At 37.6% G+C, this 13248-nt stretch overlaps 1 protein-coding gene and 1 long non-coding RNA gene across 5 annotated transcripts in view; both read left to right on the top strand.

Annotated features, from left to right (window-relative positions):
- The window catches only part of LOC139939130 (uncharacterized), a 257440-nt gene that overhangs the window by 56059 nt on the left and 188133 nt on the right, over positions 1 to 13248 (top strand). The window lies entirely within an intron of this gene.
- Positions 4 to 11914, top strand: LOC139938882 (uncharacterized). Of its 4 annotated transcripts, none has more exons than XR_011786225.1 (4): positions 4 to 308; positions 1136 to 1276; positions 2668 to 2848; positions 11704 to 11914. It is a non-coding gene; the product is annotated as an uncharacterized lncRNA (long non-coding RNA). The 4 variants fall into 4 exon arrangements; XR_011786222.1 differs by having other exon boundaries at positions 7 to 308; positions 1136 to 1292; positions 2691 to 2848; XR_011786223.1 differs by having other exon boundaries at positions 8 to 308; positions 2691 to 2848.

The following is a 13248-nucleotide window of genomic DNA, read 5'->3' as shown; positions in this document are numbered from 1 at the left end:
TAATAACCGCAGGATGGAACCATCTATTTTCTACTCTTTGGAATAAATTAATTGCTCCAATTTAGGCGGAAAAGTTTCCGTATGGCGCCACCACTTTTTCATTCGAAATAAAATAATATAGTATCTAATTTACCTGATTGACATATCCCTTTTTGTAAAAATGAGTGAAAAAGTGGTGGCGCCATACGGAAAGTTATCCCCGAATTCCAAGGAGCTTACTTCGAACACTTACCACGGAAGCACCGGGACGGACGACATGACCGGGGCGGAGACACGATCATGACGGGGAGAGATGAGCCAAAAACACGGTATGCATTCAGCCACGCGCAGGGCCCTGGGGAGGCCGAGATCACAGCAGTTAAAACTAGTATAAGTACAGTCGGACGACTCGTATCGTGTGAGTGTTTCAGCAAGGGCAAGTTGCGTACATTCAAGCAGACTTTCTTCCAAAGATCATGGTCCATGAAATTTTAGAGTGTGTCATATTTTGTCTTATGAGCGATATGTCAAGAAGGAGGTTTCAACTTCAATCTATAGAAAGAAATCTTCAAGTAGGCCTACTTATGCTACAGTTATTTGTCCAATGAGCGATATGTCAAGATACAAGTGTTTAAGCATGGAGTAAGCAAGAAATCTTCAATGTGTTGTTTTTGTCTTATGAGCGATTGTTTCAAGAAAGAAATGTTCAAGCAAGAAATTTTCAAATACAGGTATGTTGTCTATTGGGAGATTTGGCTTTGTCAAGATACCCAGGTGTTTAAGCAAGAAAATCTTCATTGTTCAAATTGAATTGTGTTTTGTTGTCTTGCCCAAGCAAATGAAATGTAGTGAGCGACTTAAGAAACCAAGGTGAAAGTGTTCAACTAATTAGAAGTTCAATGTGCTAGGCCTGTATGTTAATTTTTTGTTTTTACCCACGCACCGATGTGTGTAAGCTCTGTATACTGAGTTTGTCAGTACTTTTTCCCGAGCCCCATGACAAAATATCAAAGGCATATTATTATTACTATTAACAGTATTTTTGACCACAAATCTGAAATTTTTTCCAAACTGACAGAAATTATTATTTTTTTTACCAAAAACTCAAACGTACAAAATTCTCAATAGATCTCATACGTTCTGTCATAACACGCAGGTCTTTGTGGCTTACAACTTCCTCTTATCAGCGAGTCAACCTTTAAGAGATGAGCACTCTCTCTGTTTCATTGGAAACATTTTCAATGTTGGAGAATTTCGTCAGGGAACTCTCAATAGCAGGCATTCTCGGCATTTTGTGGTAAAGGAGATTTTCGGTAAAATGTTTGTCCACCCTTTCACTCATCAAAACTGTTTCACAACAATAACATTTAGATGACTCGGGACAATGTGGGAACTGAAATGTGAAATTATATTGGCCAAGAAGTATTGTGTACTAGATACAAGGTTGAAATACTAGCCCCGTAAACTTAAGACTGTTACACTTGCAATTTAATTGTACCAACATTTAAGACAATCTGTATTAAATACACTGGACACTATAGGTAATTGTCAAAGACCAGTCTTCTCACTTGGTGTATCCAATTCTACCTCCATGGTGTATTTCAACATATGCACAAAATAACAAACCTGTAAAAATTTGAACTCAATTGGTCATCGAAATTGCCATATAATGAAAGAAAAAACACCCTTGTCACACGAAGTTGTGTGCTTTCATGTGCTTGATTTTGAGACCTCAAATTCTAAAGCTGATGTCTCGAAATCAAATTCGTGGAAAATAACTTCTTTCTCGAAAACCACTTTACTTCACATGAAGCCGTTTCTCACAATGATTTATTATATCAACCTCTCCCCATTACTTGTTACCAAGTAAGTTTTTATGCTAATCATTATTTTGAGTAATTACCAATAGTGTCCACCACCTTTAACGAAATCTTACACATTCAACTCACTTTTTAGATGTCGTACCTACTTCCTGATTGCATTATTTAAATGTACAGGGAATAATTCATCCTTTAAAAAACCTTTGGTGGGGAATTTGATCTTTCATACATAAATCATTGGTTTTTAAATAGGGGAATCACTGTGTGGTGAAGCGGTTTTCAACTGGTGGTTTAATCCCAACGAGGCCTGGCTCTTGATAATTTTACCAAGAGGAAGTCAAGGTAAATTATCAAGAACCAGGCCTCGGCGGGTTTAAACCACTAGGTGAAAACCGATTCAACACACTTTGATTCCCATTTCTGAATACTGTTTCGGTCAAAAACATGAACAATTCTTTGTAAAAAAGTAAAATAAATGTAAATTGTTTAATTGTTCAATGATTTCTTTCAACACAACACCCCTCCAGCTATGAAATGGTAAAGCTCTTCGCCGCCCTCGGGTAAGCAACTCCTTATAAGGGAATGCTGTGCGCGTTGCGTGTATTGTGTAATGTGGCATAACTGTTTCAGCTGTTGCTCTCGACTAATAGGCATGACAAAACTGTCTTATAAGAACAGGTGCAAGCTCGCGTGTCTCGCCCATGTTTCAACACTTTTTACTGGTCATAAACAAAGGTTTATACACACCCACGTGACGCGCTCTCCACCAATAGGAATAGCGAAACTGCCTGAGGTATTTATGAATAATGCTTGGTTGACTTAGAAAGGTTGGAATTTATTCCAAACTGTTTTAATAACACTGTGTTAGGTCATTTTCCCTCCAAATTGCAGCTAAAAGCTGAACAGGACAGTTGCAGCCTCTACACCCTACGCCTCTTCTTCCCGCCCTGAAATCTTACCTGCACCATTCTTCTTGTACTACTTGCTGTTCTCCACAGTCCAAGAGTGGCTGCGCCTCAGATGATGCATGCACACCCTATAGGCCTAAGGTAATCCATGTTTACTGTTTGCTTGCTCTGCTAGTATCCTTGATTATATGGGCACATGTAATAACTCTCTCTCCCCATAAAAAGCACAAGTCTTTGCAAACACTTTCAACAATGTCAACCAATGGGACAACACCTGGTTGATTTTGTCTTTCAACATTTAACTGGACCTAATGGAGAGGGAGTTTCATTGAGAATGATTTACTCAGTCCGCACTAATGAAATGTTTTCAGTATTTTGTTCTGTATGCCTATGATATGAAACCATAAAATCACTGAAAATTGTTTGACCCCCAAATCTGAATACTTGACCCATGCAGGCGCCACAGATTTTTGGGGATTTTGACCAAAACACCCAAACTCAAAAAATCTTCAATTAATCTCAAACTTTTGCTGATGTACTAAATCTGCACCGATGAATTGTCTTCAGTAGTCTGTTCTGTATCATTTGGTAGCATAAAATTACAAACAATTGTTCACCCCAAATCTGAAAATTCGACCCGTGCCATCATCACAGTTTTTTTGGGAACTTTGTCCATACCCGGGTATGGTCGACTTTTTTTCATTTCAGACCAAAAATCCAAACTCACAAAATTCTCTTGAAGTCTAATAATTTTGGTTGTTTACCCAGTCTCTAAAATCATCGGAAATTGTGTGATCCCAAAATGAAAATTGTGTCCATACCCGGGTATGGTCGACTTTTTTCATTTCGGACCAAAAGTCCAAACTCACAAAATTCTCTTGAAATCTAAGTATTTTGGTTGTTTAGCCAGTCTCAACTGATAAAATGTCTTCAGTAGTCCGTTCTGTATCATTTGGAACCATAAAATCATCGGAAATTTTTGGACTCCAAATCTGAAAATTTTGTCCACACCCAGGTATGGTCGACTTTTGTCATTTCGGACCAAAAATCCAAACTCACAAAATTCTCTATAAATCTAATAATTTTGGTTTGTTACCCAGTCTCAACTGATAAAATGTCTGCAGTATTCGGCTCTGTACCATTTTGAACCATACAATCATCGGAAATTGTTTGACCCCAAAATGAAAATTTTGTCCATACCCAGGTGTGGTCGACTTTTTTCATTTCGGACCAAAAATCCAAACTCACAAAATTCTCTTGAAATCTAATAATTTGGGTGATTTAGCCAGTCTCAACTGATAAAATGTCTTCAGTAGTCCGTTCTGTATCATTGGGAACCATAAAATCATCAGAAATTTTTGAACTCCAAATCTAAAAATTTTGTCCATACCCGGGTATGGTCGACTTTTTTCATTTCGGACCAAAAATCCAAACTCACAAATTTCTTTATAAATTTAATAATTGTGGTTGTTTAGCCAGTTTCAACTGATAAAATGTCTTCAGTAGTCCGTTCTGTATCATTGGGAACCATAAAATCATCGGAAATTGTTTGACCAAAACGAAAATTTGTCCATACCCGGGTATGGTCGACTTTTTTCATTTCGGACCAAAAATCCAAACTCACAAAATTCTCTTGAAGTCTAATAATTTTGGTTGTTTAGTCAGTCTCAACTGATAAAATGTGTTCAGTAGTCCGTTCTGTATCATTTAGAACCATAAGATCATCGGAATTGTTTGACCCCAAATCTGAAAATTTTGTCCATACCCGGGTATGGTCGACTTTTTTCATTTGGGACCAAAAATCTAAACTCACAAATTTCTCTATAAATCTAATAATTTTGGTTTGTTACCCAGACTCCACTTGTAAAATGTCTGCAGTAGTCCGTTCTGTACCATTTTGAACCATACAATCATCGGAAATTGTTTGACCCCCAAACGAAAATTTTGTCCATACCCAGGTGTGGTCGACTTTTTTCATTTCGGACCAAAAATCCAAACTCACAAAATTCTCTTGAAATCTAATAAGTTTGGTGATTTAGCCAGTCTCAACTGATAAAATGTCTGCAGTAGTCCGTTCTGTACCATTTTGAACCATACAATCATCGGAAATTGTTTGACCCCAAAACGAAAATTTTGTCCATACCCAGGTATGGTCGATTTGTTTTTTATTTTGGACCAAAAATCCAAACTTACAAATTTCTCTAAAAATCTAATAATTTTGGTTTGTTACCCAGACTCCACTTGTAAAATGTCTTCAGTAGTGTGGCTGTATCATTTGAAACCATAAAATTCACAAATTTTTTTAAAACCTTAGTCTGAAAATGTTGACAATACCGGCATGGTTCGATTTTTTCATTTCGGACCGGAATTAAACGCCCTCGTTCGCCATTATTTTAAAAGCATAAGTGCACATTGCATATGCAGTTGTGTCTGACCCGTTTAAAACCGTCCATGCAGTAAATTAAAACGCCTTTGGTCAACGGAGCACGTTCACCGTTATTTTACAAGCATAAGTGCATGTCAAGAATAACATGGGAAATGTTCGGCTGTCGGATATTCGCTGCAATCATAAAACACGTGAATATTCATGCTGCATAGGTTCAGTGAGCTCGCTTACAGGCGCACGTACATGTACAGTCATGTACCCCTTCGCATAGAGCCCGACAGTTTGCATATGCAAAAGTGTCCAGAGCATAAAGTTTTGTATGGCGGACACAATCGCATCTGCTACCGGCATGGGCAAATTTTCAGATTTGTGATCAAACAATTTTTGGTGATTTTATGGTTTCAAATGATACAGAGTGCACTACTAAAAGACATTTCATCAGTGCTGACTAATAGTAAATCAACCAGAGTTTGAAATATAATGAGAATATTGTGAAATTGAGTTTTTAGTCAAAAATCTGAAAAATGTGCCAAGCCTGTGTCGCATGCAATTATGTCCTTTATGCAATATCCAGAGGGTTTTGCATATGCAATCTTGTCCGCCCGGACGCTGCTGCATTATGCAATTGTGTCTGCCCTGACACATTTGCATATGCAGGTGTGTCCGCCCCGTTTTAAACCTTCCATGCAGTAAGCTTAAATGCCCTTGGTCAACGGAACACGTTCACCATTATTTTACAAGCATAAGTGCATGCTGTCATGAATGACATGGGAAATGTTCGGCTGTTGGATATTCGCTGCAATCATAAAATACGTGAATATTCATAATACGTAGGTTCAGTGCATGCAAGCTCGCTTACGGGCGCACATACATGTACAGTCATGTACATGTCCGCTGGACGTTTTTGCGTAGCTAGCCCTGGAAAGTTTGCATATGCACTATGTGTACTCTATCATTTGAAACCGTAAAATCACCGAAAATTGCTTGATCTCAAAACTGAAAATTTGCCCTTGATAGCAGATGCAATTGTGTCCGCCATGCAAAACTTTCCGCTCCAGACAATTTTGCATATGCAAACCGGGGCTATGCAAAAAACCCGTAAGCGAGCGCGTGCATGTCCTGAACTTAAGTATGCAGCATGAATATTCACGTATTTTATGATTGCACCGAATACCAACAGCCGAACATTTCCCATTTCATTCATGACACACACTTTTGCTTGTAAAAAAATGCCAAACGTGTTCCGTCGACCAAGGGCGTTTAATTTACTGCATGGATGGTTTTGCACTGGGCGGGCACAACTGCACATGCAAATGTGTCCGCAAATGTGTCCGGACAGACACAATTGCATTATGCAGCAGTGTCCGAGCGGACACAATTGCATTGTGCAGCAGCGTCCGGGCGGACACAATTGCTTATGCAAAAGTGTCTGGTGAACATTATCGCATATGCGATAATGTCTGCTGGATAATATTGCATAGAGGACACAATTGCATGCGACACCGGCTCGGCACATTTTTCAGATTTTTTACTAGAAACTCAACTTCAAAAAGTTCTCGTTCGGCAAATTTTTCAGATTTAGGGTGAAAAATGTTCACATGATTTTATGGTTCCCAATGATACAGAACGGACTACTGAAGACATTTTATCAGTTTAGACTGACTAAACAACCAAAATTGTTAGACTTCAAGAGAATTTTGTGAGTTTGGATTTTAGGTCCGAAATGAAAAAATCGAACCATGCCGGTACGGTCAAAATTTTCAGATTTAGGGTGAAATTTTTTCGATAATTTTATGGTTCCAAATGATACAGCACGGACTACTGAAGACATTTTATCAGTTGAGACTGGCTAAACAACCAAAATTATTAGACTTCAAGAGAATTTTGTGAGTTTGGATTTTAGGTCCGAAATGAAAAAATCGAACCATGCCGGTACGGTCAAAATTTTCAGATTTAGGGTGAAATTTTTTCGATAATTTTATGGTTCCAAATGATACAGCACGGACTACTGAAGACATTTTATCAGTTGAGACTGGCTAAACAACCAAAATTATTAGACTTCAAGAGAATTTTGTGAGTTTGGATTTTAGGTCCGAAATGAAAAAAATCGAACCATGCCGGTATGGTCAAAATTTTCAGATTTAGGGTGAAATTTTTTCCGATGATTTTATGGTTCCAAATGATTCAGCACGGACTACTGAAGATATTTTACATGTGGAGTCTGGGTATAAAACCAAAACTTTTAGATTTAAATAGAATTTTGTGAGTTTGGATTTTTGGTCCGAAATAAAAAAAAATAGAACTATGTCGGTATGGTCAAAATTTTTCAGACTTGGGGTCAACAAATTTCCAATGATTTTATGGTTCCAAATAATAATACAGAACGGGCTACTGAAGACATTTTATCAGTTGAGACTGGCTAAACAACCAAAATGTGTAGATTCAAAGAAAATTTTGTGAGTTTGGATTGTAATGGAGAGCTGTTGTTAGTATACCATTGTGAGAAACGGAGCTCTGAATTAAGTAACGTGTAGTTTTCGAGAAAGAAGTAATTTTCCACGAAATTAATTGTGATACCTCGAGGTTTAGAACTTTAGGTCTCAAAATCAACCATAAACGCACACAACTTCGTAGGACAAGGGTGTTTTTTCTTTCATTAATTTCATTTTCTTTTCACAACTTCGATGACCAATTGAGCTCAAATTTTCACAAGTTTGTAATTATTTTATGCATAATGTTGAGATACACCAGCTGTGAAGACTCGTCTTTGACAGTTACCAATAGTGTCCAGTGTCTTTAAGTTTACTGTCTTTACAAGTTAAAAACATCAAATCATTTCAATTAAATTAAATTAAATTAAAACAATTCTCTCCAAATATTTTGTGAAATTCTTTTGAAATGTTTTAAATACATTGCCAGTTCATCTTCTGATATCAAATCTTCATGATTGTAGTTTTAAAATAATTTATTTTTTATTTTTAATTTTAATTTTTATACAGTGGTTACTGAACAATAGCAAAGCCAATTATAGACTGTTATATATTTTGCTTCAATAAATAAAATAATATTTATAAGTGTTTTTTTTTAATTAAATGATGCATTTAAGTTAATTCATCAAATCTTCATGATTGTAGTTTTAAAATAATTCTTGATATTTGCTATATTAAGAGTTGCTTGTGTATTTTGTGGGGGGTAGGGGCTTCATTTTATTTTTTTGTATACAGTGGTTATTGAACAATAGCAAAGCCAATAGACTGTTATATATTTTTTGATAAATAAAACTATATTTATAAATGAAAATAAATTTAATTAAATGATACGTTTAAATTAATTCATTTTGACTTGTCTGTTTTTTTTATGGAAGTTTTTATTTTGTTTTGATATGGCAGTTTGATGGAAATGATAATATTAGACCGGAAGCCCAGAGCACTTTGGTTAAAGGAACGAGGTACCAATATTTGACTACGGGAACGTTGAGTGGATAACGTGACATAATCAGATATGGATGTCTGCCGGGACCCCCGCTGCATGTGGCGCATGGACCCCCAACAAAGAGGCAAAATAATGGGCTGAACCAAACATTCTAGGTACCACATGAAACCAAGTGGAAATGGGCTTTACCATGATACTAAGTAAACAAAATCAACCGCCAGACAAATTTTCTGCTGCATTAGGCATGTCAGACACCCCCTCCCCCAAATATTTAATGTACAAACCTATGGGTTGAAATTAACCAGTTGTCAAATTACCTCAGATTTACAAACTTTGTTTAATTGTTCCACTATGGCTAAAAAGAACACAAACCACAAATAAAATCCATTCTTTATGTCGTTTATGAGATACAACCTCTTAAAATATGCTAAAATCTCCCCCTTTTGGAGCTCCGCCCCCGGCCGACACCGCGCGTCGTGGTGGTATTCTTTCAAACGTTAAGCCCGTAATTTAATAACGACACCAGCTGTGCGGCTGAAAGGTGTATACTATTTAAGTTGTGGCCCTTGATTCATAATTTGGCTGCATTGGGCCTATCAGACACCCCCACCCCGGGGTTAAACATCGGAGGAACGACCTAAAACCAAGTTAAAAATTACCAATAGGCCTATTTTAATGCACTATTCTTAACACAAGACAATATCAGGCCGGACAAATGTTTTGCGCGGCAGGCACCTCTCTTTACGGGTTACATAATATGGTGGCCCTGAAGGGACACAGCCAGTCGTGAGTATTTTCGCGGCGTCGTATATTTATTCACGACAAGTCGCGAATATTTTCGCAACGTCGTATATTTACTCACGACAAGTCGCGAATATTTTCGCGACTAGTCGCGAATATTTTCACGACTAGTTGCGAATATTTTTTACGACGTCGTGAATAATTCTGCGACTAGTCGTGACTAAATTCGCGACTAGTCGTAAATATTGTTTTCAGTAACTTAAGTGTGTATTACACGGTGCGCGTAGAGAGCCAAGCTATGACGATTGTAGCCACTGGGCTATGTGTATGGGGCCCATGTTTTATCCAGTAGAATTGTTATCGAAGTTCGAAAAAACAGAGTCTGATTTTCATCAATATTTCGGGGGTTTTCAAGGTTGAATTACTCCCAACTCAAATAATTCTGAATGCTAAAGGATTATTACTCTAAACGTTACTCTAACCCTAACTCACTTACAACACTTACAAGCACCGACTGACACGTGCGGATACCTACCGTGAAACCCCATACCAGACATTGAATACAAAATCACCAACCAGTTTTTGTTTTTTTATTCAGTCCCTAAGCCATCAGAAAATCAAAAACCCACATACTGCATCTTAGCCCTCTGCATCATCCTGCCCTCGGATCTTTGGTCAACCCAAGATGATTGTTTGTTTTCTCTTCATTTTCGATCTTTGTGCCTAGTGTTTGTTTTTTGGTAACGGAATGGATGCTTGACAAATGCTATGGAAGTGTGCAAGGAGTGTGAAGAAAAATATCATCAAGCATGGACAAAAGAGAGTTACAGGGAAAGATTGCAGCATGGAGAGCTTGTCTGGAAACTAAGGGTCTGAAGATAAAGGCTGGGAAGACCATAGTGATGGTTAGTTGAATCATCAGTGGACCAATGACGAGCTCTGGTACATGGCTGTGTGGTGTGTGTGTGGGAAGGGTGTAGCTGCAAAGTCAGTCCAGTGTAACACTTGTAGGACATGGGTTCACAGGTGATGTAGTTGCGTGAAAGGTAGTCTTCAGGCTGCTAGCATCATGTTCTTGACATGTTTGAGATGGTTGAGTCGTTCTGCTACCTTGATGACATGATGGGTGCCGAGGGAGCTATTCAGATGCAGCATTGACATCCGGCATGAGGAGTGGATGGAAGAAGTTCAGGGAGCTGGCCCCATTTTTTAAATAAAAGGGGCCGTCCCTGAAGATGAAGGGCTAGGTATACACCACCTTCAACTGCTACCCAAGTATGTTCAATGATTAAAACCATCTTAAACACTTGTAAGAACTAATGGCTACTCCAATGGCATGCTTGTAGTAGGCCTATAGGGATTGAGAGGTCTTTAAAACATCTGCCACACTGATGAGGCTACAGAGATGATTTTGTCATACATCAATTTCTGCAAAGCCATGATCATCCCAGAAAAGGTGTACACCTTCTAACACTTGCCCCAGTTTTTCACTGCCTGTATCAATGGTCTTTGGATATTGGTCTGAAGGTATTTATATCTTCTATGGTCAACTCTGATATCCAAAATGCCCAAACAAGTTGCTATGAACAATTATTGACCATGGCCACTTGGAATTGCTATGAAGTGTTTTGAGCAGATTATTAAATGTTTGTATTTGTCACAAACCACAGATCGATCCATCAGTTTGCTTATAGAGCAAAACAAGGTGTAGGAGATGCTGTCTTTACTTTACTGCACAAAAAATGCTCATCTTGAAACAATACAGCGTCTTACGCTAGAGTTTCTTTTGGGATCTGTCATCCACAATTAATATAGGCTAAATTGTTGATGGATCAAATGCATAGCGTGGATGTAAACCATATTAGTTGTGGATTTATAACAATAACAATAATAACAAAACATTCCCCAAATCGCTTAACAGCTAAATACAAAAGCTATAAGAAAACAAAACTGAAAATAAATTTCTGAATTAAAACCCACAATAAAATTATATAAAATAGGCAAGTCCAGCTGTTACCTTAGTTAAACCATTAAAAAAAATACAAACTGCAAAAGGATTCCAAATATTCTGTAAAACTATAGTAATTAAAAATTAAAAAGTTAAAAGCGAAAAAGATTAGGGATTTGTTTAACAAAATTAACAAACCAATGACCTGTGCAGTACAGTGGTTTGTCTCATACCATCATAAAAATCATTATCAAATCTGCTAGTAGGTTGCATGGTCTGTTCTATTCCTGTGACATTATTAGGTTTTTTCATTGTGTTTGAACACTTGTTTTACCCATTAAGTAAGAAACCAGAAAGGAAACTGACTGGGTAGATCTTTAAAATGTTGGTTGAACAAGGTAAATTGACTGGAGCTGGACTTGCAATTCCTGCTCCCGTAAATTTGCCCTTGTTCAAACCCCCTTTTTTTTTTTTTATATGCCCTTGCAGGAATCGTTCGGAATGAGACAACAGATGTGTTGGAAGATGTGAAGGGAGGCATTCCATCAGGGCCTCATGCAATGGCAGCTTAAGTGGCTCAAGCCCCTAAAGTGCTATTTGATGCCATGAAGCTTTATTGTAGTGATATCATTGCTTGATGGCAAGTTGCAGATAGAGACGCGGCCTGGGAAGCATAGGAGAATGAGATGTTCAAAACGTCTTCAACTGTGTATTCTGCTCAGATGTTGTCTAGCAACAAGGGGCACTCAGGTAAAACTGCTTAGAATTATTATTACATTAGTAAAAATACTTTGCTAAGGTTGTCCCCCTGGTGGAAGAGCCCATTATGAGTGCATACTTATGTTTATCTCTCATTGTGGTTCTCATGCCTCTGTTTGTTCATCACAGAAATTTAAAATCACAACTTGCCCATTCAATTAAAGTTCTCACTTTATTTCCAGATGTGGTTGAACTATACCAAGATGCATGACTTTACAGCTTCTTGTTTGATGGGAAATCAAGCATTATCAATGTTTGTGTCGAGGTCGGATCTACACTCAAGCTTGCAAGAAGAAGAATGGAATCAGGTCAGTACAGATTGCATCAATTTTGTAAATCTATGCAAAGGCACTTGTTTGTGTAAGCACAGTGCCAAATATTACTTCTTATGTTATCGCAAACAGCGTTGAAATTTGTAAATGATTCTGCATAAGTCATGCAGCATCACTTTTTGTGTCCTTCCAAGAGGAATTGCCCATTTTCATTGTTTGCGTATATTTCAGTGATGTTTTTAGAATAGACCATGCAATTACTACTCAGTATCAAAGATCAAGTTTGTAAGAAGGAATACCAGAATGAAACCCACTAGAAACGTGTATATCAAGCAAAAGTCATTGATTTATAGAAATGGTACTTTAAAAGTGTAAAATAGGAATAGACGAGATACCATCGCGACCCAGCAGTTTGCTCATAATAGTAATCAAAAGTAAAAATTTAACTCTTTTTATAAAGCGTCAAACCCATTAAAAATGCCCTCAAGCGCTTTACAACAATAAAAACTATCATTTAACCACAAAAAGCAAAATCATTAGAAGGTGAAAAATAACATCCCAAAAATATGATCATAAAACAATAAAGGTACAAGTACAAGTAAACAGATATATAATCAATCAAACATATTAGTAAAAAAACATGTAATATCTATCGATCTGAAAAAGTTACCCAAGATACACAACAGATTTCCTATTTTAAATTCAACCTGTAAATAAAAAAAGGTATAAAATACAATGAGAAATGGGTGGAGGATCTTGGTGATATGTCTAGCCATGTTAGAGGTTGTTACGCCCCTGGATGCCATAATGGGGCAGAGGGGAACATCAGGATTGTGTATCTTGGGTTGATCGAAGAAACAAGGGCAGGAGGATGCAAAGGGCTTGGGATGACAGTAGATAGTTGTGATGATGGCTTGCCTGGTGATCTTGCTTTTTTGTGGTGGGCATAGGGTTTCTTGGTAGGCGTCTGTTAGTGTTGGTCGACAGAATGTCAGTCACCTCA

The sequence above is a fragment of the Asterias amurensis genome, chromosome 6 (genome assembly GCF_032118995.1).
Source record: "Asterias amurensis chromosome 6, ASM3211899v1".
In the NCBI taxonomy this organism is placed as follows: domain Eukaryota; kingdom Metazoa; phylum Echinodermata; class Asteroidea; order Forcipulatida; family Asteriidae; genus Asterias; species Asterias amurensis.
This window is presented reverse-complemented; position numbering and strand designations above follow the sequence as displayed.